We start from the raw sequence: 24,197 nt of genomic DNA, 5'->3' as shown, positions 1-24,197 counted from the left end.
TGCCTTAAATAATAAACACATATTTCAAATCCAGAAACATTTTATGTGTAAAAGGTACGAAAACCAGGTGTAGACTAACAAGTAAGTGTCATTTCGGTGAAAATTTGGAACATTTCGCGTCGCCCCTGTAAGCCAGAGCGTCGCGACGCCCACTTTGGGAACCACTGACGTAACCAAAGAAGTAAACTTTGTTAAATTTCAAATTTAGAAATTATTAGTTTAGGAATTAGTTAGTGGCTGTTAATTCTAAATACTATCCACCAACAGCCATTAGGTCGGATCCCTACTACTGAAATTCTCCCGTATTCTTTGTGTTTCGTCCGTCTACAATCGTTGTATGTATACAAAACTGTAAGAAGAAATAGACTTTATAGAAGTTCTGCAAATAAGAACTGAACAGGTAGGAAGTACACACATTTTTCTTAGACTACTCACTTCACGAACTACGTGTGTTTGTTTTAGAACCGAAAAACTCGATAAATCACATCTCATTTTTGCTTGCAGCTGTTTTTTTCCGGTGGTATTGCCCATAAATGTGTGTTTTTTTCTCGTCACTTATTTTCAACAGGCTGAATAAACTTGATTAATTTTATAAACAATACAAAATTGAAGACATGGACTTAGTAGTAGCTTCAGTCATTACCCAGATAGCACAGGCATGCAGCAAGTTTGTAATTGCAAGCTTCCATCCAGCTATCTAGTTACCAGAATTGGAAGTTGCAGCAAGCTTATCATAACTAACTGTAATCCTACATAATGTTCGAAGTAAGCCACATTGTGACTACCAAACAACCAACTTGCATATTCAAGATAAACTGATTTTCCTCTTTATTGATATCATAAACATGACTATAATGCACATCGTATATGCATAACAGAAAAAAAATCGGAGTATTCAACAGCCAACCACCAATGTTTATTACACTGAAATAAAATATTTGGTCATGGGAGATTCACTTTTATTCACCACATTACATTTTCTTATCTTCCTAAAGTAAACAAAAAAAGTAAAGTGCTCCCCTGTGCTTTGCACCACGCCATGAAGGCGTATAGGGGGTGTGGAGTTGGGGCCCCACGCTTTCTTGATCTCGGCCGAAGCTGGGGCTGATGTGATCAGCACCACGTCCGTGGCCGCCTTTACCCACCAGTTTCCTCCAGGTACCCACTTTATACGACGCTGGGCGGGGGCCGGAGCAGCTTCAAACTCCCCCGCAGGGATCGAACCCAGGCCTCTCGCATGATAGTCAGACGCCCTAACGACTTGTAACTTTAATATTCACACATCTCTCGAAGGATATTAAATATGGCTGCCGCCAGGATTTTTGGCAGGGAGGGGCAAACACACGGAAAAGCAGGCACGTTTCATTTATGAAACACTAAATGTATGAACACATTACAAATATATGAGCACTTGCACTTATCACTTCCTTAACTTATAGAAGGCGACACAACTTCACGTGTCGTATTGTTCTGAAAGATCTCTCCATAGAGTACGTTGTGGCCGGTTAAAGTCACTGCAATCTTCGCGGCAGTAGCTACAGAGGGATACATTGAAGCGATCACGTCTTCGAATGTTGACTGTATGAGGAAATCTTTGTTTGCATTCCTCAGCCTCCAGGTTATCGAATGTATAGGAATACACAGTTGTCAATTTTGTTACGAACTTGCTGTGCTTGTCGAATGACTGTAGTCTTGGTTACTTTGGAATGAAAATGCACAATTCCCGACAATGCTGGTTCTCGGATGAAAATCGTAGATCCAAGGCAGCAAAGTGAATCGAGGCATGGCACAACCAAAGTACTCTTCTACACTTACTGATGGATAATTTCCACGATACTGTTGCCGTAAAGTGCAGCGAGGTCGTGTTGATACATACCACTTCAGAGTGTAGGCTATACAAATTTGTATATTTATACAAATGTATGTATACTTCGCGTTCCTTGGCGCAGATTTTATATGATTCTTTAAAATATCATTGTCAGCAGCATCATCACAGCGGAACGTTATATCGTGTGTTCCACATAGCACGATTATTTTTAAAATTTGTTCCAACTTCTGTGTGTGTTTGTGTGTTTTCTTTCTCAATTGTTTTAGCTATACCTACATTTAACAGCAAATCGACTATGTTCGCATTACTGGTCTTGAATGGCCAGAGAAAAGGTATAAGGTATATGCACTCAACGTCTGTAGAATCGATGTGAGAAAGTAACAGAACATTCAGAAAAAGCCAGGGAAGGGCAAATGCCCCCTCTGCCCCTTATGTAGCAGCATCTATGATATTAAAACACAACTTTTTACTAATTACAACCAAAGATATCCTTATTCGTGTTACAAGAACTTGTTTGTTTTATACGTAATTGGCACTGCCATCTAGTGTACGCTGCAGGAAACATAAGCTTTGGTGTAACCATGGTGTTTTATCCACATTGCAATTAATTTCGCTGCATTTCCGTTTTATTTCAGTTTTTCACTTTTGTTTATGTTTAATAAGTATCTCTGTTGTTATATTTTTTATGCATCCACCACGATGAAGCTTCCGGTGCGAGATACCCACCTGCCAGAGGCGTCTCGTGAACGCATGCTGAGCATGCGTCGATTTTGGGGGAAAAGGACAGCTTGCTCTGCGACGACATTCATGAGCAATTCTACATTCTAATTTCTTCATATAGAATTGATTGATTGATTGATTTGGTGTTTTAAGTCCACTTTATGCACAGTAAGGCTAATCGGGACTGGACCTACAGTTTAAAGTGGGATCCGAACCACTATGTACCTCCACCGGGTATCGAACCCGGGACCCCTTGATTACAAGGCGAGGACGCTACCACTGCCATCGGGGAGGCCTCTTCATGTAGGAGAAGTATTTATTTTACACGAGCGCTGAACTAAGCTTATATTACATTTCTTGGATCTGAAGTGAAAGAAAATAATAATTCTTTTCCCACAATTGATGCATGCGTCACTTCAGATCCAAGAAATGTAATATAAGCTTAGTTCAGCGCTCTCGTGTAAAATAAATACTTCTATATGAAAAAATTGGAATGTAGAAATGCTCATGAATGTCGTCGCAGAGCAAGCCGTCCTTTTTCCCACATTCGGCGCATGCGCAGCATGCACCGCATGTGTTTACGAGACGCCTCTGCCGCCTGCACACTGGACTTCGAGTTTAGTAAGCAGCAGAGTAGGAGTGATTACATTGAGAGGTTATAAAAACTGCGGGGAAGAGCCGTCCTTTTCACGGAACTACGCCCAGTCTCTTCTGCCACGATTGCACTGCACTGTTACTCAACGAATTACAAGAATGAAGGTTTCTTACTCACGAACGCGACCTACGAAGCCTTCTGCCTAGCTCACTCCGTCCGATCCACCCATCATAGAACAATACAGTAACGCTGCTCGTTTCCGGTTGGGGAATTAAGAGTTTCGGATCTTAATTTAAACTTCAGCTCGTATGTGTGTGCATGAAGTGAAGGCAAAGCATCCTAACAGTCATGTTTAACCCAGGATTATACGTAAATACGAGACGCACAGTGCCCTGGCGAATAAGCGTACCAGTGTAACCCATTCAGACAGTTTTCTCTGCACGACTTCTACGAAGGAAAGAGACCCTTCTACCCATGAACCAGGATGTGGTTGTTGCGTGACGCATACAACGTGAACGCGCACACACGCACAAACCAAATCGTCTCAATAGAACCCGACGGTTTGTCATTTTCTCCACCATTGATTTCCAGCGCGATACCTCACGTTACCCCTTGAGTTGAACCAAACCACGCGAGCCATTTCTCAGCGACAGGAAACTTCTTTTACTGGCAAGTATCGATGTGTCTGGTATAAATGCAACCGAACATTAATCACCCTTAAGAAAAATTGTCCCGTTCTTGTGTCTTGGGAGTGAACTTGGCCGGGAAGGTCAAAACTCGCAGTGGGCTCTATTTTGTTGAGAAATCTTTGCGATTTCCCCTCCGTGAATCTTATCCTGATAATCGGGGTTAGGCAAAAGTGGCATAATAGCAACGTGAAGGAAGAAAAATTGGGGAAAAAAATGATTAGCAACTCGAAACCAACTCTTTCCTGGCATATCCTTGTATGACAGCTGCAGTAAAAATGAGACACCTAGATCCTGAAATACTCCCCTGTCGTGCATGGCGGTATGTGTGTTGCCTAACTCTCAGGCGTTGGTCAAAATTTGTGTTGGAAGGATCTAGGGCGTCCCAATTTTTGCAGATGACTGTATGTTATGGATTCTGTTGATATGACTGCTATCTCAACAGGAACGTACCTACACCCACACACACACATACTACATAACATCCATTGTTAGAAACAAGCGGAATTGTTAGGTTAGGGGCGCCAGGTTTAGAGCTCTTTAGCAATTAGTTTAAGTGACTGTTAGGAACTTTATGTGCCTCGCACCAGACCCAAAGTTTCGTAATCTATAGTTTTGGAAACAGAAAATCGGGCACATTTTGAATTAAGAGTTTTGACTTACAATTAATGCCATGTAAATTGAATGTAAAGTATTCTATTTAGCTACGAGATCCGCTTGTGTAATGAAAATTGTGATTTAACACAATTGCAAGTCCATATTTATTTCCATTTTTTTTTTACTAAAATATATATTTAAATGTCGTAACACTTTTTAGTATTCATAAATCTTGGTAAAGCGATATAGAATATAAATTGTTCCCTTCAAATCACTACCGTAGAAATCACAAAAGTTACTAACATTCTCTTGAGGGTATCTCAGATGGCATGGTGGATTACTTCCTCCCTTATGTTTGTAACAGGGGGGGGGGCCATTGTTACAAACAATAAGGGGAAAGGGGAAAAAGCTAAGCACCCAGTTACAAGTATATTCACAAAAGGAAAATGCAAATATAAGGTTTGGCAAATGATCTATATGTTGCGCCAAAAAAAAAAATAATAACCCTAAAAGGAAAAAAAATTGATTACGAGAGAAAAAAAGGGGAGGCAAAAAGGCAAATAGGAGGGGGAAAAAAATTCTGTTTCATATAGTAACAACAAGTGAGAAAAAAAATTGTAATGTTCACACCACAGATCAAAACGTAACTATGCTCTGGTACCAATTTTGTAATGGTATAGTGGGGTGGAGTTGCGGTTGCACACGATATTTAATTTGGAAGCGGATGCGTGGCAACTGCAACTGCGAACAAAGACTAAGACCCGTACTATATATTACAAATTTTAAATTTGTGTCGTACTTCTCGCACGATGCTGCGGGAGTTTACAGGCAGAACCTACGAGAAGAGCGAGACAAAAGGCCCTGTAAAAGAAAACACATATACATACATACATACATACATACATACATACATATATATATGTATATATATATATATATACATATATACATATATATATACATACATACATATATACATACATACATATATATATATATATATACATACATACATACATACATACATACATACATACATACATATATATATATATATATATATATAGGCGTCAAAGGGTCCGGCAATGAATAGCACGTATGCCTTCTCCATTGCAAATATTAGTTTGTTCTCGTAATTAAATTAATGTTGTTCCCTCTCTCATTTATAACTGCTATTTTCCCCAATTACCTCTTAGATTTTTAAATTGGTATTTGACTCGTAACGTACGTTTCCAGCATTGGCTTACAGGGTAGAGTTCAAAGGTAAGAGAGTTATATTACTTTTAAATTTTAATTCTCAACAACACCAATAAATTGTGCACATTATCGTACATTTCTTGAAAAGACAAGACAACTCGAAGAAGAGTGCCAACATTAACACAATCATGCATACAAAGCTACAATTTTCAAAGCGTGCAGTCACGCTGTAATTCCTAGCACGTCCTGCGCTCTCTAGTTCAATCATTAACATTTAATCAAGCACCAATTATGGATGCGTAGTACGTACATGTGCATACCTTCAACAACAGATTCAATTAGACAGTACAAATAAACCAAAAATTAGCCAATACATTTCCTCTTTCTCATATACGTGTGAAATACCCGACAAGTTTTCTTTTATTTGATTAATGCCCCTTTTGGCATAGAGATATCCCACTTATTATTATTCTGATTCTTTTGGCATTATTAATGCTACCGTTACAAGGGAGCGGGTTAATAGGAACAAATAGTCCCGTGTAAACTAGGGGGTGCAATGAAGGATCGTGGTTTTTCTATGCAATTCAAGTTCAATTAGACGCGATTGACGTCACTGGGCAAAACGTTAAATAACGGGGGCAAAAAGATTGCGCTGCGAGATCGACGAACATAAGTCGTCTATGCGTTGAATTGGAGTATGCCTGTTCATAGATTATCTACTCGTGCACTATGCGTTTATAGTCAGAATAAGCATTTACGAGCACAAAGATCAGTAAACGTAACTTAATTCAGTTCACACACGTTTACACACTTTTTTTCTTCTTTTTCCTCTTTAGCGTAAAAACAATATATAGGCACACTTAATCTGTTCAATACATCAGAAAAAGGGTCAAAAGGGGGGGGGGGGGTGAGAAACAACAAGTTTTCATCGCCTTTGTCAAATAAAGAAAAAGGGGGAACGTAGATTTATGATAAACGTACGGCAAGGAGTTACTGCGTTCCAATTTCACAGCGAAGAGTTTTACGTACCTAACAACTAATGTTCAGCCTCTACAACCATGCGACACCACACTCCATTTGTAGTCGTTATACTCTTTGCCGTGGGCCCTTCACACTAGTGGCACGAATGGTTGGCTTCTATTGTGCAGGCAGCATGGTAGGTACGTCTCTCGCCGACGAGGAAAAGATGTAAGATAGCAAAACTGGTTGATGCCGTTTCGTTCCGGGCGATCGAGTGTGACTGGGGACTGTGCGCCGAGATTTACGGCAAGTCCACTTATACCGAGTTGCCACTAGAGGCAGCACTGGTAGAGCTATCAAGAGGGAACGCCCTCTGATAGCCGAAAATTGAAGCATGAACGTATTTACGTCAATTTTCAGTTTATGTAAGGTTTACAAATATCAAAGTATTGAAAACGTTACACTTATAAATTATTTTAAAATTTGTTTTCCACGTAAATGTAGATTTTTTCTAGTTATGAAATAAACTAATTTCGTACTTTCAAAGATTATATATATTGCTATAACTAACGATGCGCCTTCGGCTTTTCATGTCGAGCGCCATCTGTTGAGAACCTTTTCGTGTAATATTAATGTTTTTATGTTTCTAGGTCTCTATTTCTTACTTAGGGATTGAATTTCTGAAATTCCCTTCTTAACGGCTGCTTACGTCATGAGAGGAAATATTTCATGTTTTCAAGTCCAGGGGGTTTCGGCTGTAAATGTCTCAATTTTCTTTTTTAAAAGTTTAACCGTCTCTGTTCCTTCCTTGAATTTCGAAAATTCATTTGATTGATTGATTTTGGCTTATTTTACTTCGCTTTGCTTCCACTTTTGATTAATTGCGGAAATAATGATGGATGATATGATGAAATTGATGTAGGGACGATCACAAAGAACACCCTTTTCCAGGCCGGGATTCGAACCCGGAACCTCTGGCGTCGTAGCGCGCTGTGCCAACCACTTCACCACGGAGGTTAAGTAGAAAGTCCCTTGTCAGTGTGTGTTTACGTCTTAGAGGGCTTTCATGTTTTTTTAAGTACAGGGGTTTTGAGCAGTTGAAGTATCACATTTTAAAAATGTGTAACACCCCATTTTCGTTCTTAGGGGAATTAATTTCGGAAACCTTGTCGTGGTTTGTGCTGGGCTTGCATTTAGTTTGAGATTTTGTTTAAGTACACCCTATACACGGATAGGCTACTCGGGACTGGACCTACAGTTTCAAGTTGGATCAGAACCACTATGTGCTTCCACCGGACATCGAACGCGAAACTCCTCGATCACAAGGCGACCATGTTACCAAGCCGTGGGGGTTGGTTGGTACTTATGTCATATACCTACGTTCAGGGTTTTTGGGCTGTGAACTTATTTTAGGGGTTGAATTTCTGGTTTCCCTCCTTGTCGCTCAGTCGTTAGGGCGTCTGACTATCATGTGAGACACCCGAGTTCGATCTCCGGCAGGGGAGAACAGGGATTCTTTCCACTTGTTCAAGCTGCTCCGGCACCCACCCAACGTCGTATACAGTGGGTACCTGTAGGAAACTCTGGTGGGTAAAGGCGGCCATAGGCGTGGTGCTGATCACATCCCCACCTTCGTTTGAGATCAAGAAAGTGTGGGTCCCTAACTCCACACCCCCTATACTCCTTCATGGCAAAGCACAGGGGAGCACTTTATCTTTTTTCCTTTCTCCTTGGCGCTTACATCATAAAAGACACTCCAAACTTTCATGTTTCTAAGTCCAACATTTGGGTTGTGTTTTTTTGATTCACTGAAGACAAGCTCTTTTATGTATTAAAATTTGCATGCTATATCCCCCATTGTGTTTTTTGGTACTGCAGGCCTTAGCTTGGGTATGCTCTTGTGCAGTGTGTGAATTAACGATTATTTCCATCCCACAAAAAATGTTTGTCCCCGGCAAAAGAGAATTATTTTTGTACCTGCCAGGGGTGTTTTTATTCCCCTAAAAGAAACTGAAATTGAAAGCGTGTAGTGTAACAAACACAACTGAGAAATCAGGGCCCCCCAGATGGCGCAGTGGTAGCGTCGTCGCCTTGTAATCAAGGGGTCCCTCGATACCCGTTGGAGCCACATGGTTGTTCGGATCCCAATTTAAACTGTAGGTCCAGTCCCGATTAGCCTTTCTATGCATAAAGTGGACTTAAACCAACAATTCAATCAATCAACAACTGATCGTGTCCATTAATGTTCCAGTCATCTAAAATTTCCCTGCTGACACGTATGCAGTCTGCTACGACCCTGGGGGTACGTACTTAAATGTTATTTACCATGGCTATAGAAATATCTTAATCTCAGGGGATAGGTTCTTTATTCGAGAATTCCAAATAAGAAAGCGTTTTATAGCCAAGAGGATATAGTTAAATGGGGATCTGTATTCTGAAAACTGTACACAATACAGAGAAAATATATAGCGAAGCTTGTATATACATTGAAATATATATATATATATATATATATATATATATATATATATGCTGATTCCAAATTTACGTCGGTTATATTCTTTATGTATAATTTAAATCTTCTTCTTCTTTTCTTCTCACAATTTTGGGGAAAAGGCTTCTTCTTTTGTTCCTTCTATTTTGGTAAAAGGCTTCTTCTTCTTTTCTATCTTCGATTTGGGAAAAGGCTTCTTCTTTTCTATCGTTGATTAGTGAAAAGGCTTCTTCTTCTTTCCTTCCTTCTATTTTGGTAAACGGCTTCTTCTTCTTTCCTTCCTTCTATTTTGGTAAAAGGCTTCTTCTTCTTTTCTATCTTTGATTAGGGAAAAGGCTTCTTCTTTTCTTCTTTCTATTTTTGGAAAAGATTTATTTTTCTTTTCTTTCTTCTAATTTATTGTCTTTCTTTTTAAAGCGTAATCTTATTTATTACATATATGCCGCTTCTTTGGCATTATACAAACGACACAAGCTATGCTTATAGAAAGATGAGGGGCGACTAAACTGACAGTAGCGCCACCTCCTATGTAACGACCAAAAGGGGAATAGCCCAGGATCGCTAACACCAAGCGCTGCCCATGGCCCAGTGCGTCTAATAAGGAACTCAACCGTAAGTGCTTCGGGGCGTCTAATTGAACACAGCGCCACCGAGGGACGGACAAATACAAAAGCTGACGATGTTCTCCTCGTCAGAGGTATTAAATCAAATTTTGATCATTAGGTTAAAAAAGGAGATACATTTCTGAATTCATTTTCTCACTTATTAACTTTCATAATTGTTTCATATACGAGCATATTCTTATTTATCCTAATTGGCTATTTACAACATTTTATTCACTCCTTCTATAATTTTTATACTCTTCCTTTATATATTTTGCATTTACTATAATATACACATATAATCGCTCTTCTCCGCTCCTAGTTTCTACAATGAGCTCTGCTATTCTTTATATGACGCGCTGCCATCTATCGTTGCTCTTGGGAAACAGTTCTTCCTTGCATTTTTCATTGTGTCGTCGGAACTGGCACGTGACAAGTCTAGCGAATTAAAGGACCACATTTTCCAACTAATCAACTTCATCGAGCCGAGACAACAGCAGGCTGTTTTCCACTTAACGTTTTCATGGCATAGTGCTCATTCTATACATGTATTAAAGTGTTGACAATAAACTTGTAGGTAGGTTAAATTGAAATCAATATGAACCTGGCAACAGAAATTTGGTCAAACAGTACATTCGGTTACCTTTTTTGGGGGCCACCCTGTATTAAGCGTTTCTAAATTACGTATATATGGTATAATACTTAATGGCCTAGGTTAGGACTAATGTTCTAAGGTACTTATGCCTTGTCTCATCTATCTCTGGAGCAAGGCCGCGCCAGGGATGGAGAGGAAATCCAGTGGGCAGAGCGAAGAAGCACAGCGCGAAGGCTGGTAACCGCAGTCGCTTTCCTCCTCCACGCAATCAGGTTCCCTCTCGCGTGTTCATTATTGGAGCCGTCTCGCGTCACTACTTGCGCAGAGGCTAGTTTTCGTTCGCCTGTTTGAGAGAAACTGGAACAGGGTTGTAGAATCGCCAGGCAAAGGCGTAATCACAGGGGGGCATGGGGTTTATTGCCCATCCCAACCTTGGACGGAAATCGATTCTAGGGGTGCAAGGGGAGGGGGCAAACATTGACGGCCAAGGACACCTGCAGGGGGCACAGAGGGGCAATTGCCCCCCTTGATAGCCCGAACGATCTAAATGAAAAAAGTTCTAAAAGAGAGAATGCCATGGCGCCCCCTGAAATTATTTGCGCCATATTAAATCAATATTGCTTTCAGTTTGCAAAAAAAAATTATCTAAAAAATTTTCTTCCTCGCTTTGCTCGCACTATATGTTTGTTTTCTGTAATGCATTGTAAATTACCAGAGAGGGAAGTAGGACTTCATTGATCTTGTCTTAAATACATGAACAATTGTTTGGATGAAAAGGAGCGTGCACATTTGAAAGACAATTTAGATCTACATAATTTTTGCTGTTGGTTTATTATGAGTTGGATGAATTGATTATGTAATGTATTTAAATAATATATATTGTACATAATATGTATTAAAGAAGCTTTGTATTCGTATGTTAGCGTGTTACGTATGTATTTTCTTATTTTACGTCGTCCATGTTGCACATGTGTAAAACACATGTTTTAATGTGAATGCTTTACATGTGTGTGTAAAAATAAATTTTATTCGGAATGCATTTATTATGCATTTTCTGTCTTTCAAAAATGAAGTTTATGTGCTTGTTTTCCATTATCAATGTGAAATTGAACGTGTTGAAAAAAAATCAAATAGTTTGTTCCAACACAAATGCTCTAGTACACACTTCTACCCCCTTTTTTGCGTGATTTACGAGGATAATAACGTATTTGATACTACCACCACCACCACCACTACTACTACTATTACTACTACTATACGGCGTACGCTTTTAGAAGGAACATGAGTTCAGCCAATACGCAGCCAGCGCTCTTGCGATGCTGCCAAACCAACTGCTAGCGAAAGGGGAACACAGAGAATTCGTTGTGTCCAATATTCAACATTTTATACATGATGCATGCACGTGATATTTGAGAACAGTGAAATATGTAGTGAAGAATTCTACACAGTATTATATCATATTACTGCAGCATATAAGAGAAACTCGTACCTAAAAGAAGTTTGAAGGTATTTATTATAGAGGAACTGCAAGGTCATCATCATCGTTCTCGAATCTATTTTCTGGCATGTTTCCCAGGAGATTTCAATAGGGGTTCACCCATTTCTGTGGTAGATACTTTACCCTGTTTTATAATACGCAACACAGTATGAACACATACACCACACGCTTTAGCCGTAAGTTCTCGACTATGAGAAAACATTGATTCAGCACGCATTTCTTCCGACGCCAATTCCGTGAAGTAAGAATACACTTTAAAACAAAAATGTCTGTCTTGTGAACGTAATATTTTACCCTTGGTGCCTGTGCTACTGGTACTAGGTTTGGAGAGCGACATTACACGTATTAATTTGATTTGTTTTACTTTGCTTTTCTGTAACTTTTGGCTAATTGCGAAGATGGGAATGAGTGATATAATGAAATTGATGAATGGACATTCATAAACATCCATGTCCAGGCCGGGACTCGAACCTGGGACCCCTTGCGTCGTAGCGAGATATGCTAACCAATGCACCATGGTGTCCGGCGCGACATTATTTAATAACACTCACGGAACACACACTATTGCACAATTATCGAACATAAGGGCTGTATTGCACAGCGCACTACGACGCCAGGGTTATCGGGTTCGAATCCCGGCCCGGGCATAGGTGTTTGTAAGTGTCCCTTCATCAATTTCATCATATCATCACCCATCCTCATCTTCGCGATTAGCCAAAAGTGGCAGAAAAGCGAAGTAAAATAAATCAAATCAATCAATCAATAAGGGCTGTATTGTATCCTCTCACAACTGTTCTTCGTAACGTGCGAGTTACACCGTCCTTGTTACGAAAACGCTGAACTCAAACTGACTTAAATGACTCGCAATGTTCGTTAACGCCCACGACAATCAAAGGTCATTGTGTATATTCAGCCGAATTTGACACCCATAGCTTTACCAAGTAACAACAACTCAGCGGGGGCAACGAAAAGAACAGACTGAAGCAAAATGAAAGGGTTATTGTGTGCGTGTGTGTTGAGACATACTGTTTCACGTGCTTCTTCAAGAAACGATTACTCCGGCTGTAGGCGACGGAAATTCATGGGACTTGGACAGTCAGGTTCAAAATGTTGTTCCCCATCTTATGATTAACCTTAAAGTGGCGAGTTTCATGAAAACTTCTTGCGCGCAAGAAAAAATACAGAACACGGCTTTTAACTTGCGCGCCGCAGTTTCCTAACTGTACAACGTTGCACTCCTACCATTGGCTGGTGGCCAAGGACACGCTCTCAGTAGCTCCGCCCGATATCGCTTCTAAAAACGTGCGTCGTATAATAATAAAAATGTTAGTATTATTAGTAATAATACTAATATTTATCCTTGGACTTGCCCCATCCCAGACAAAAATCCGTGGTTGCGCAGGCAATATACAAATTTGCATCCCCACCCAAAAACAACCCCGAACTTAAATCACAACTATGCCATCCCCCCCCCCCCTCCCAAGGCACGAAACTTAATTCGCACAGTGGTATGCCGTTGCGCAGGATAACACAACTGAAGACTACACAGTCTCAACGCGAACTGCTCGAGCCTCGGAAAGAAGCCAGTGTGTCTCGTAGCTGCGCAGGCGTTATCACAGAGGGGCTGGGCTTAAACTTGATGCCCGTTCGTTGGACAGGGATCCGTTGTATAATCTCCAGAACATCAGCCGCGTGTAGCACCGCCAGAGAGTGCAGCACCATCAGTCGAACCGAGTCATATGCAACAGAACACGTCGTGCCAGTGCGCATGTTACAAGGAGTAAATTGGCCGTGCTTTTAATAACGTGCTTTATGTGTGAATGTGCGTGCGTGTGTGTGTGTTGTACATGTGTCGGAGCAGGCGCAAGGTGTTTTGAGTAAGGAGAAAGAGGGTGTACACGTGGGGGAACGTACGTGTGCAGCGTGTGCATTGCATGTGTGATTCGTGGTAAGAATCGAAGACAGGCTGTCGTCTCGAGAAGATTTGTTCCTGTGTACTTCGCTTATGACATCGTTCCAATTAAAAGGTATGTTAAGAACGGTCGTTTACTGGTTTTCCTAAGCTCACCGGGTTTTCTGAGGTCCCGATCTATTTTTGAGCTCTGCATGCTTGGGTATGACCAGGTCTCACGCCCCTTCTTTTACCCGTGAAAACTTTGGACGGACCGGTTTAGTCACTCTACAAAGAGGGGGGGGTTAATGTGTACTTAACCTTTACCTTACCAGTGACGCAGCGTGAAACGCATGTTTACATTTAGAAATTTCTTGAGAGCATTGTGATCATGTTACCAAAACAAATTCCCCTTGTTTTGTTTGTTAGACATGCCTACAAGTTGTATACATTTGGAGAAATAGAAGTTTGAGGCTTTGACAGGATAAAAATAAATTTAACAATAAACACTGAAGTTTAGAAAACTTATAATAATATAGCAATAACAACAGTTAACATTTATAACAATAATTGTCTTAAATTTGCGTGAGGGATATTTCTTTCCAATAGATGGCACTAACTCGCACTGTTTATTCTTGGAGTCTGTGTTTCTCTTTAACCCAACGCAGTTATTTTAATTTTATTGTACAACCCCAAGAGATTTTGTGGCCTAAAATTACATCATGATGAAATGACGCATCAGTACGCCAGCCGTAAGTAAGAATAATCTAAGAAATTGGTCGCGGTAAGCTGAAAGTGAAATTGGTAGAACCTTCAGTTCGAGATGTGCGTATCGAAGTCTCCATATCAACAATCTTCACTCATTTAGCTATAGACTACAAACCTCCGTGTCTGGGTAACGTACAAAGTCAGCCTTCCCAGGTTCGAATCCTCCTCATTCCAATGAGAAGCACCGAGAGAGGCACTAAAGTAACTATGTAAATAAGTTTAAACTTCAATAATAATAATAATAATAAGTGTAGCCCCGCCGCACATTGGAAAACGACGTGTGAGTATTAGGGTAGGTTCCCATACAATCAAAATCTTGGGACATTTGTGAAGGTGATGCCGCCTAATTGAACCCCAAAAGGCTATATCAAGGACATTGCTGGATATATCCCCACCTGTAATCGTCCATCCAGGGAATCGAACCAGGGTCTCCCGCATTTCAGTCAGACGCCTTACCCACAGGATCACCGCGTCTCTAATAACAATAATAATAATATCTCGGCTGTCCCCCTTTAGGATACAGAATACACGTACTGACTGCGAATAGAATATCAATAAAATAAGAAGACATAAGAAAATAAAACAAAATGACAGTAATTATTTGGATCATTAGAAAGGACGGTAAATATAATGAAAAGCAAGGCAATAATAATTATACAAAATACATACAACATACCTTTACTTGTTCATGAGATATTCAAACGTCGCATTATATCAATTGAAGACTGTCTAAAGCTATCTTGTAGATACCTTTTTATAAGCATCTAAATCTCTGCGCTGCTGGTTTCCGATATGGATACATCGTTCGATTATAGCTGATTCGCCAGAAAAGCAACGAAATAAAAATATATTATAAAAGTATACTGTTATAGGTGCCGAGTATATTCCTGCGTCATATTTTCGCATAGCTTTTGTGATATATCTCGGATATCGACACGAATAAACTAGCGATTAACACCTTAACAAGATACAAATTATAGATGCATGTGCAATTAGACTACTAAATGAAGTTATCCGCATCACGCTGCTTCTGCTTGAGTGCCTTGAAGAAACCAAATGCGAATATTGCAGGTTGAAAACTATGTACACGCTTAAATACAAGAAATGTAAGAAGATAGATATGTGGGGTGTGTCTACGATCCTTTTCTACTCTCCTCTTTTTCATCTAGACGAAAGGGGGAGAAGGAGAGAGTGAACTGAAATGGTTAGTCTATGGGAGAGGAGTATTTTCATTTATTATGACAGGTAGCTATAAAATAATATGATTAATAGTGAATAATATTGTCTTTCTGTACCACAATTAAATATAATATTAATTTCTTGGTGAAAAATATGTTGTAACGTACAAGTAGCTTGTCCATTACAAAATGAAGTGACGTAATTATTCTAATTGAAGATCATAATTGAACCACATTTATCATCTGCGTAGTGCATACATGAAAATAGGTGGATTCTGAAATAAGTTCACGTTATGTAATCTTACTACTCAAACATGTGTGCCACTATTGGCGGATTCTGAAGTAAGTTCACGTTATGTAATCTTACTACTCAAACATGTGTGCCACTATTGGCGGATTCTGAAGTAAGTTCACGTTATGTAATCTTACTACTCAAACATGTGTGCCACTATTGGCGGATTCTGAAGTAAGTTCACGTTATGTAATCTTACTACTCAAACTTGCGTGCCACTCTTGGTGGAGTCTGAAGTAAGTTCCCGTTATTTAAACTTACTACTGAAACTTGTGTACCACTATTGGTGGATTCTGAAATAAGTTTGCTACTCAAACTTGCGTGCCTATTGATGGATTCTGAAATAAGTTCCCTACTCAAACTTGCGTGCCACTATTGGTGGATTCTGAAATAAGTTTGCTACTCAAACTTGCGTGCCACTATTGATGGATTCTGAAATAAGTTTGCTACTCAAACTTGCGTGCCTATTGATGGATTCTGAAATAAGTTCCCTACTCAAACTTGCGTGCCACTATTGGTGGATTCTGAAATAAGTTTGCTACTCAAACTTGCGTGCCACTATTGGTGGATTCTGAAGTAAGTTCGCGTTATGTAAACTTACTATTCAAACTTGCATGCCACTATTGCGAGTAACAAATTCCTCACAACTCCGGTTTTCACTTGTCAGGGAGTGTCACATATTCCCACACCTTAAGCACCTTTAAGACGCAAAACAGGAAAAGCGGGTCGAAGAAAGCACTAAGTGTCGCATCACGAAATACTTGTTAGGCCCGAACCACCAAGTGAACGCTAAACTGAACATTTGACTGTGTTGCAGGCATGTTATCCTTCACTTTGATGTTTTTGCATGTTGCACTTGCTTGTAGACCTTTTATCTTCCTTAAACCACAATTTGAAGCAGGTTATATTTAGCCAGGAGTGTTCTGAACTGATGGTAGGCAAATGTTGACATTGCTTTTGCAACTCCCGAAGACAGTAGCCTCTATTTTCGTTATTTTGCGTTACTTTTTCTCTCAGTGTACGTTAAATACACTGGCGAACGCAGGAGGGAGATGATGGGGCCGCGTTTACTATTTTCGTATTTGAACAACTTTTAATAGGAATATTAGAAATAGTAATTACGAAATGTTTTATTGTACATCCCCCTCAGAACACATCTACATCATATAAAACTTTAAAATTCCAGCCCCCTCAAAAAAAAATAATCCGCGTACGCTAGTGGTTAAACAACGTTTAGGATGAATGATGATGAATCAAACGACAAGATGATCATCACGCAGTAGCGTACGCAGGATTTCATCAAGGGGGGTGTTATTTCTAAAACTTTTTTCCAAATTCACATTACCATTGTTTTATTATACTTTAATTAAATAATAATAATCACAATTAATTAATAATACTTATAATTAATTAACTAGCTAAATTAATACTAATAATACTACTAATACCACTACTACTACCATTAAGTAGTAGAGATCTACATAAATATAGTAGGCTATTTATGAAAACATTAGAACGAAATTACTTTCTAGTCATTCGATTTTTATCAAATCCTGGGAGCATTCTTTTCTTTTCTTTGTTACGAATAATTGTCTAGTCAACGAGGTGAGACATTTCAAGTGTGAAGAAAATCCATAAAACCAAGAAAATATATTAAAATAAATTGAAATAATCAAAGTATGGAACTCATCCAACGAGTTGCGATGGTCTGGTCGGTAGAGCGTCTGACAACCACGCGGGCGACCCTGGTTCGATTCCCGGAATTAGTCGGAATTTTTCCGGCTTCTTTCCCGCATAAATGTCCCTGATAATTCACATTTGAATTGTCTCGCTGTTCTTACCAACAAAACATTTTGTAATAGTTAAGCTTATTGTCGGTTGAATAATTGTCTAGTCAACAAGGTGAGACATTTGAAAGAGAAAAGACATTCAAACGTGCTGCGGTAAACAATACAATGGGAAGGCGGACTGGTGACTATTCTTGTCCGCCTAGCCTTTGTCTAGACATTAGCCTCTTACAACGTACCAAGAACTTTATTTAGTTAATTCTCATTGTTCACACACACAAAAAAAAAACGTGTTCGTTAAACACTGGTGTACGTAGAGGGGTGTCCGATGGTGTTCCAGCCCCTACCGAAATTTTGAGACAATCAGAATTTTCAAATAAAAATTCGTTAAGAACTTTAAAAAATCAAAATGTGTAAATGCGAAACCTCTTTTAAAGTGAATCCCGATTACCATTTTTGTCTTGGAATACAATTTTAATAGACTGAAATGCTCCAAAAATACGAAATATTTTATTATGCATCCTGCCCTCCAAAACGAAGCCATGTGCTATCCACATTTACTATTCCAGCCCCTCCCGAAAAAAAATCCTGCGTATGCCAGTGTGTTGAACATTGTTACAACTGAGGTACAAAACAACTTTTCTCTCTTTTAAATCATAGTTACCCTAACCTAACCTCATAAACTCGTGTTTATTATCAATACATCACTCTGAAAGACGCCTGTGTTTGGAATGCTGTGCTTTTTTCCATGCTCCATGGAAATAATAATTCAAATTATTATTATTATTAGTAGTAGTAGTAGTAGTAGTAATAGTAATATTATTGTTCCAGATCTTTGACTGTGAAAAATTAACCATTTAATTTTTTTCCACAGCATTTTTCATAATATTTCACAAGCTCAAAGGGGGGGTTAAACCCCGTAACCCCCCCCCTTGCGTACGCCACTGTCATCACGGAACTAGTTTATATGCACCAGGAAGTGTGAAATATTTGAATATATACAAAATGTAGAATTAAACATAGATTTACAACTGTCGTCAAAAATAGGAATGTTCCTACGTTGCAACAGCACGAACTTCTGCCACCCGCCTAATTTCACGGCCGTGCGTTTAGATCAAATCAAATCAATCAGTATCACATAACTTTACTGTATTTCGATTAGGAAGATATAAAAAGTGGTTATACATTTAGGTAATTGTCTTTAGCTATATTATTTAGTAACCATAATTCTTTTATATAGGCTAAATATCTATATACAGTAAAACTTCTTCTAACGGACACCTCGAAATTACGGACATTTTTCAATTTCCCGGCAGAAATACATGGGTTTCATGGCAATATTACTTCTCAATAACGAACGCGGACACTGAAAACTACCTCCCCAACGCAAATAAAACTTCTTAATAACGGACAGCCTGAAAGAAAACGGTCGCAATTCCTGGAATTCGACACAACAACGGCCAGTATTTTGAACTAGCGTGCATTGTTTCATGTTACACGGAACGTATTTCTTTTTAAAAGTGCAGACAGTATTCTTTGTGGTTATCTTGAGAAGTGTGTCATTTTGAATGCAGTAATTTAACAAAGGATTACAGTACGTGTACTGTATTTTCTTTTTTGAAATTTGTAATGTATGTAGGAATAGTTTAGTAAATTTAAATTCACCGTATGTAGTACAGTATTTTGTCCCTTGAATGTAGGAAAAAAAACATTATTTTCGTAAAGTACGTACTGTAATATGCTTATCCTCTTGTGTAACATCCTACACTTTTTTCTGAATAGCGGACACTTCTTAATAACGGACATTTATTTTTCCTTATTGAGAAGCTTTACTGTTATAGCTATGTCGCAATACAGTGCATGTCCTTTATTACACACATACACATCACATACACAAATATGTTTGTTTGTGTTATAACATTGAATATTAATAACTGAGGAAGCGTAATGTGTTTTCGATAGTTATGAATTTAATGTTTTCCACCTCATATCAAAACCTGTGAATTTGTGCAAAAAGCAAAACGTAGATCATTCCGTTCATGAAATGATATTGACAATTCGTTCCTGTAGTTGCTTGAAACTAGCTTGTGTATATTGGTATTTAATTGCACTTAAATAAACAAGAGGTTTTAATATAGCACTGCTGCAGAGAATATATGTAAACATGAACAGCAGAAGCTAAATACAAAATATTCATCACTTACACAAATGTCACATTATATCATGCTGTGAACATATTTTACCTTGTTGTGCACACAAATGTGTCTTCCTGCATTTTTGCGATAAAACTTGATGCCTCATTTAGTGTTTTGTGATTTAAAACCTCAGTTAAACCTTTTCTCTGAACTGGGTTCAGTAGTGGTTACATTTTAAAATGACTTGGAATATAACTGTAGATTAATTCCATCCCTGAAGACGTGCTGCAGCCAGGGTCGGATTAAGGTGGGCGCTATTGATGCTGCAGCATTAGGCCTATTCCTGAAATAAGCCCAGATGAAAAGAGACTAGAATTTTCCGAAAGCTGAACAGTTTTCTTTTGCTATATTAACCTGAAAATAAATCTTAAAATGAAATTTGGAGCCCCAATTTCGGACGCCTAGACACAGCGTTACTTATTATACAGTTACTATTATTCTTTGCGCCGTGATGTAACTATAACGTCGTTGTGTTTATTGTTCACCGAAGATTTCAAGCATCAGGCCCAATTTAGTCTTCATCCGGCCCTGGCTGCAGCGCACGTGGCGCGAAGTGAAATACCGACTGGACATTCTTCGTGTCACTAAAGGTGCTCACATAGAAGTGTGGTAATTTTTTGTGAGAAACTTTTTGAGTTGCTCTTTGCAATAAAATTACCAAAAAATGTGCACGTGTGTTAGTTTTAATTTCCCATAACTTGAAAACCCCGGGGGTGCATCGTTTGCACCCTTGTTGTGACCCTGCTCTCAGTTTTGTTTTGGTTAAAAAGCTTATCTTAGTATTGTTTAACAGGCAAGAATAACGTATGTGTTGATTGCCCATACTATAAAAATGAATCAATCAATCCCTATACTACTCATTGTAGCCACAGCGCAGAAAACTTGATTTGATTTTTGTTGTTAGCGTTTTGTTAAATATCAATAACTCAACCTCCCATATAAGTGGTAACATCTTTTTGTACCACCCTGTATGATGAAATTGACAAGAGAACACCCACGACCTGGACACATTCGAACCCCGAGACCCCTGTCCTCGTATCGCTCTGTGCTAACCACTTCGCCACGGAGGTTGGTACAGCACATACAAGTGACGACATGAATGGGCCTGCGCACACGAATGAACTCTTGCGTCCCGTTTTTCTAAATTAACAGAGAAACTGTTAAAATTCGACGGTAGAATGTTGTAAATTGCACCGTAACTTTTAATTGTTATATACTGTACTTTTACGGTAAATTCAAACCGTTTTCCAGTACTTATTTTAAATATATACGCCTACATGTCAAGACCAAAATCCACTTGCGGTCAACCTCAAGCTTGGTAAGATATTAAATAACAAGGAAGTTGGTAAAAACAAATTAAGACCTTGACAGTTTCTAAAGTTAGATTAATATAAGCTGCGAGGAAGTGAAATTTTACCTGAACAACAGGCGGAAAAGTTTTCATCATTGTCTTCAGAGTCGTGTTCAAGACATTCGCTAACTTGAGAATTTTATTTCTCGTTGCCTAGCTTCGGTGTTCTTCTCCCTCTCAAGTTTCAATATTAGCAATTCTCTTCCGCTCTTCATCGTGTTTACTTTGTTTTTGACAACCCCTTTAAAGTGTTTTATTGGAAAGTTGCATGTACTTTGGTCTCTTCGGAGTCAATATAATCGTGTTCACTTAAAAGAGTCAACTAGTTGGTCCTTTCCGTTGAAAGGCGAAGAGTGCTGAGGTGTCGTTTTCCTTTTGCTTATGTCGTTTATTGTTTTTCACTGGCCAGTGATTTCACAGTAAAATTACGGTCAACCTTTCAAAGTGAACGATGTTTTACTTTTTAGGGAAGTGTAAAAGTACATTTAACACGAAAATGACCTGGGCCTTTGGGAACAACTTTCTACACGAGGGGTGAAAAAATTGACGGGCGAGTTCGTTGGTTGTTATCATTGTACAGTGTATTACCGTGCAAATTGTCCATGACTATTTTCATTGATTTTTCTCTTACATCCTATGTGTTTTTAAACGTTTGATTTTTATGTATGCTGGTGCAGAAGTTGTCAACAGCTTCTTTTAATTCTTGAAGCTCTTATTGGATCAGAATGTGCACGAACATGGTGATGGACAATTCGCACGGTAATACTCATGGATCCCACTGTACAAAGTTCACTGGAGAAATGGCTGTCTAATATAAGACCGTAAATTATCGCTACCATCCAACTTCCGTAATATTTAAATATTTTAACTTGCATTAATGATTATAAATTGCAGTTTTCTGCACCCTAAATATATTTCTAAAACTGAACCATTATAGTAATTACGTTAACTATGCAATAGTCGTTAATATTTAAGAAAAACGGTCATGACATTTTTTTACGGTAGTTCGATGGCAGCAGAAATTGACGGTTTTAGACCGTTATTTCTCCAGGAAATACGGATAATTGAGCACTTCGCTTATTTTCAAACTAAACTTTCAATTATTGAATTTATTCCTTCATTCTGAAATACTTACATTGTATAAAGTTGCATTTCTCCGATTACTATAATTTTTGAAACTGTACTTGCACTTGTTAATGTATACCGTGATTGTGCGATGTAAAACTCATTGGTAGAAGTTTGACTACTATTGCGTCACCACCTGTCTTCGTGTCGAAGCTTTGACCGCAGGAATATACTGTCAGCGCTTCTGCGTAAAACTTTTCCAATTCGACTAACGTGATTGTAGACATGATCGCGTTCACAACATCCGCTTGGCTGTAAACTGCGTACCAGCTAACTGTAGACCAGGCGAACGAGAACAAGTCTCTGCGCAAGTAGTGACGCGAGACGGCTCCACCAATGAACAGAGAGAGAAACGGGATTGCGTAATGGGCGACGGGAGTTACCCGATTTCCAATGCAACGTTGCAAACTTTTGAAAAGGATAATACCGAACGCACATGGCAAACGGACCATATTCTTGTCTCCAGGTCCGTACTATTGGTTTAAGAATTTCTTAGGGAAATATTAGGGATAAAACTGCAAGAGCAAATTTTGACAAGCCGTGCATTTAGACGGGCCGTACGGTTGGCAACACTGCGCTTTCACCACTCTATCTCCTCCTCTGCCGATATGCGCAGACCTGCTCTACAGTTAGCTTGGACTAACCAGAAGCATCCGGGTTTTATTATATTAATTTCTACATATTTCATGAAAATATTACCCTTAACATAAAATAAGAATCAGAGGACTGACTAGTCATAATAATTCTGCATTTTCAGCAGAACATTGTTGTACTACTATCTCGTGAATTTTTCTCAGTCGTTTGTCATTCTCTGAGATATTACATAAGCTTCTTCTTTCTATTCGTCAAATATGTTACTCCTTTCTGCCTTCCCCTCCACCCACAACGCTCAATAAATTTACATACAAGTTTATTCCACCTAATTGACTTATCGCTAATTCTTCATCGTGCAATCTCATTAGCATTCCTGGGGTGTAAGGGTGACCCTTTTGTATGGCACCCAAATATCTCTTCCACATGGTACACTGGACTGCATTTTGCAGGCTAACGAGAGACTACACAGCAAGTGCAACCCTCTGTGGGGTTCTGTTGTGTCGTTCATACCGGGTGGTCCAAAAGTCCCGGAACGGTCACATATCGTGCGAAATACACATCGAATCGGAAGACGAAATAATACGTGTTTAATAAGTGAAAGAAAGCTATTCAAGCCGGGGCTGGGGCGGGGGGGGGGGCAACTGTGAAATTTTAAATGGGAACCTAGCATAGTTCATTCTAGCTGAACTATGGCAATTATTTGAATTTTTTTGGGGGTTTTATGAAATTTTCACCTTTTTTTTCTTTCCTTTTTGGGTGAAAATTTAAAATCGCCATATCTCCGTTCTTAATTGAGGTAGGAGGATGGTTGATAGCTCGTTGGACTCGGAATGAAGTCCTCTTTCCGATTCTACAATACAAAATGGGGGTTCCCATTTAACATTTCACAGTTGCCCCCCGACCCACCCCCGGGGTGAGGGGTGGGGAATGAAATGTGATATCATTGAATAGCTTTCTTTCACTTATTAAACATGTATTTTTTCGTTTTCGATGTGTATTTCTCACGATATGTGACCGTTCCGGGACTTTTGGAGCACCCGGTATATGTTTGTGATTGTGTCTTCACTCGTTTCATATTTTTACCTTTCACCCTCGTATACAGGATTACTCAAAAGTGGCAGAAAAGCGTATTAATATAAATTAACCAATCAAGCATTGGCAGTCTTTCATTTGATTTTGAACATTCTTCTTCATTGATGGAATTGTTGTTTTAAGCCCACTTTATGTACAGATAGGCTAATCGG

At 39.1% G+C, this 24,197-nt stretch overlaps 1 protein-coding gene across 2 annotated transcripts in view; it reads left to right on the top strand.

Annotated features, from left to right (window-relative positions):
• Nucleotides 1-24,197, top strand: part of LOC145999021 (receptor-type guanylate cyclase Gyc76C-like) — a 507,155-nt gene that overhangs the window by 213,090 nt on the left and 269,868 nt on the right. The window contains exon 1 of one of the 2 annotated variants that reach the window (XM_083135911.1): nucleotides 13,497-13,799. The exons of the other annotated variant lie outside the window; for it this stretch is intronic. The gene's annotated coding sequence lies outside the window, so the exon portion shown is untranslated. Of the gene's footprint in view, nucleotides 1-13,496; nucleotides 13,800-24,197 lie in introns of those variants that run through there. 2 annotated transcript variants of the gene reach the window in all.

Source organism: Lepisma saccharinum, chromosome 14, assembly GCF_977018435.1.
Source record: "Lepisma saccharinum chromosome 14, izLepSacc3.1, whole genome shotgun sequence".
In the NCBI taxonomy this organism is placed as follows: Eukaryota; Metazoa; Arthropoda; class Insecta; order Zygentoma; family Lepismatidae; genus Lepisma; species Lepisma saccharinum.
The sequence above is the reverse complement of the archived record's forward strand: the minus strand, read 5'-3'. Positions and strand labels throughout refer to the sequence as shown.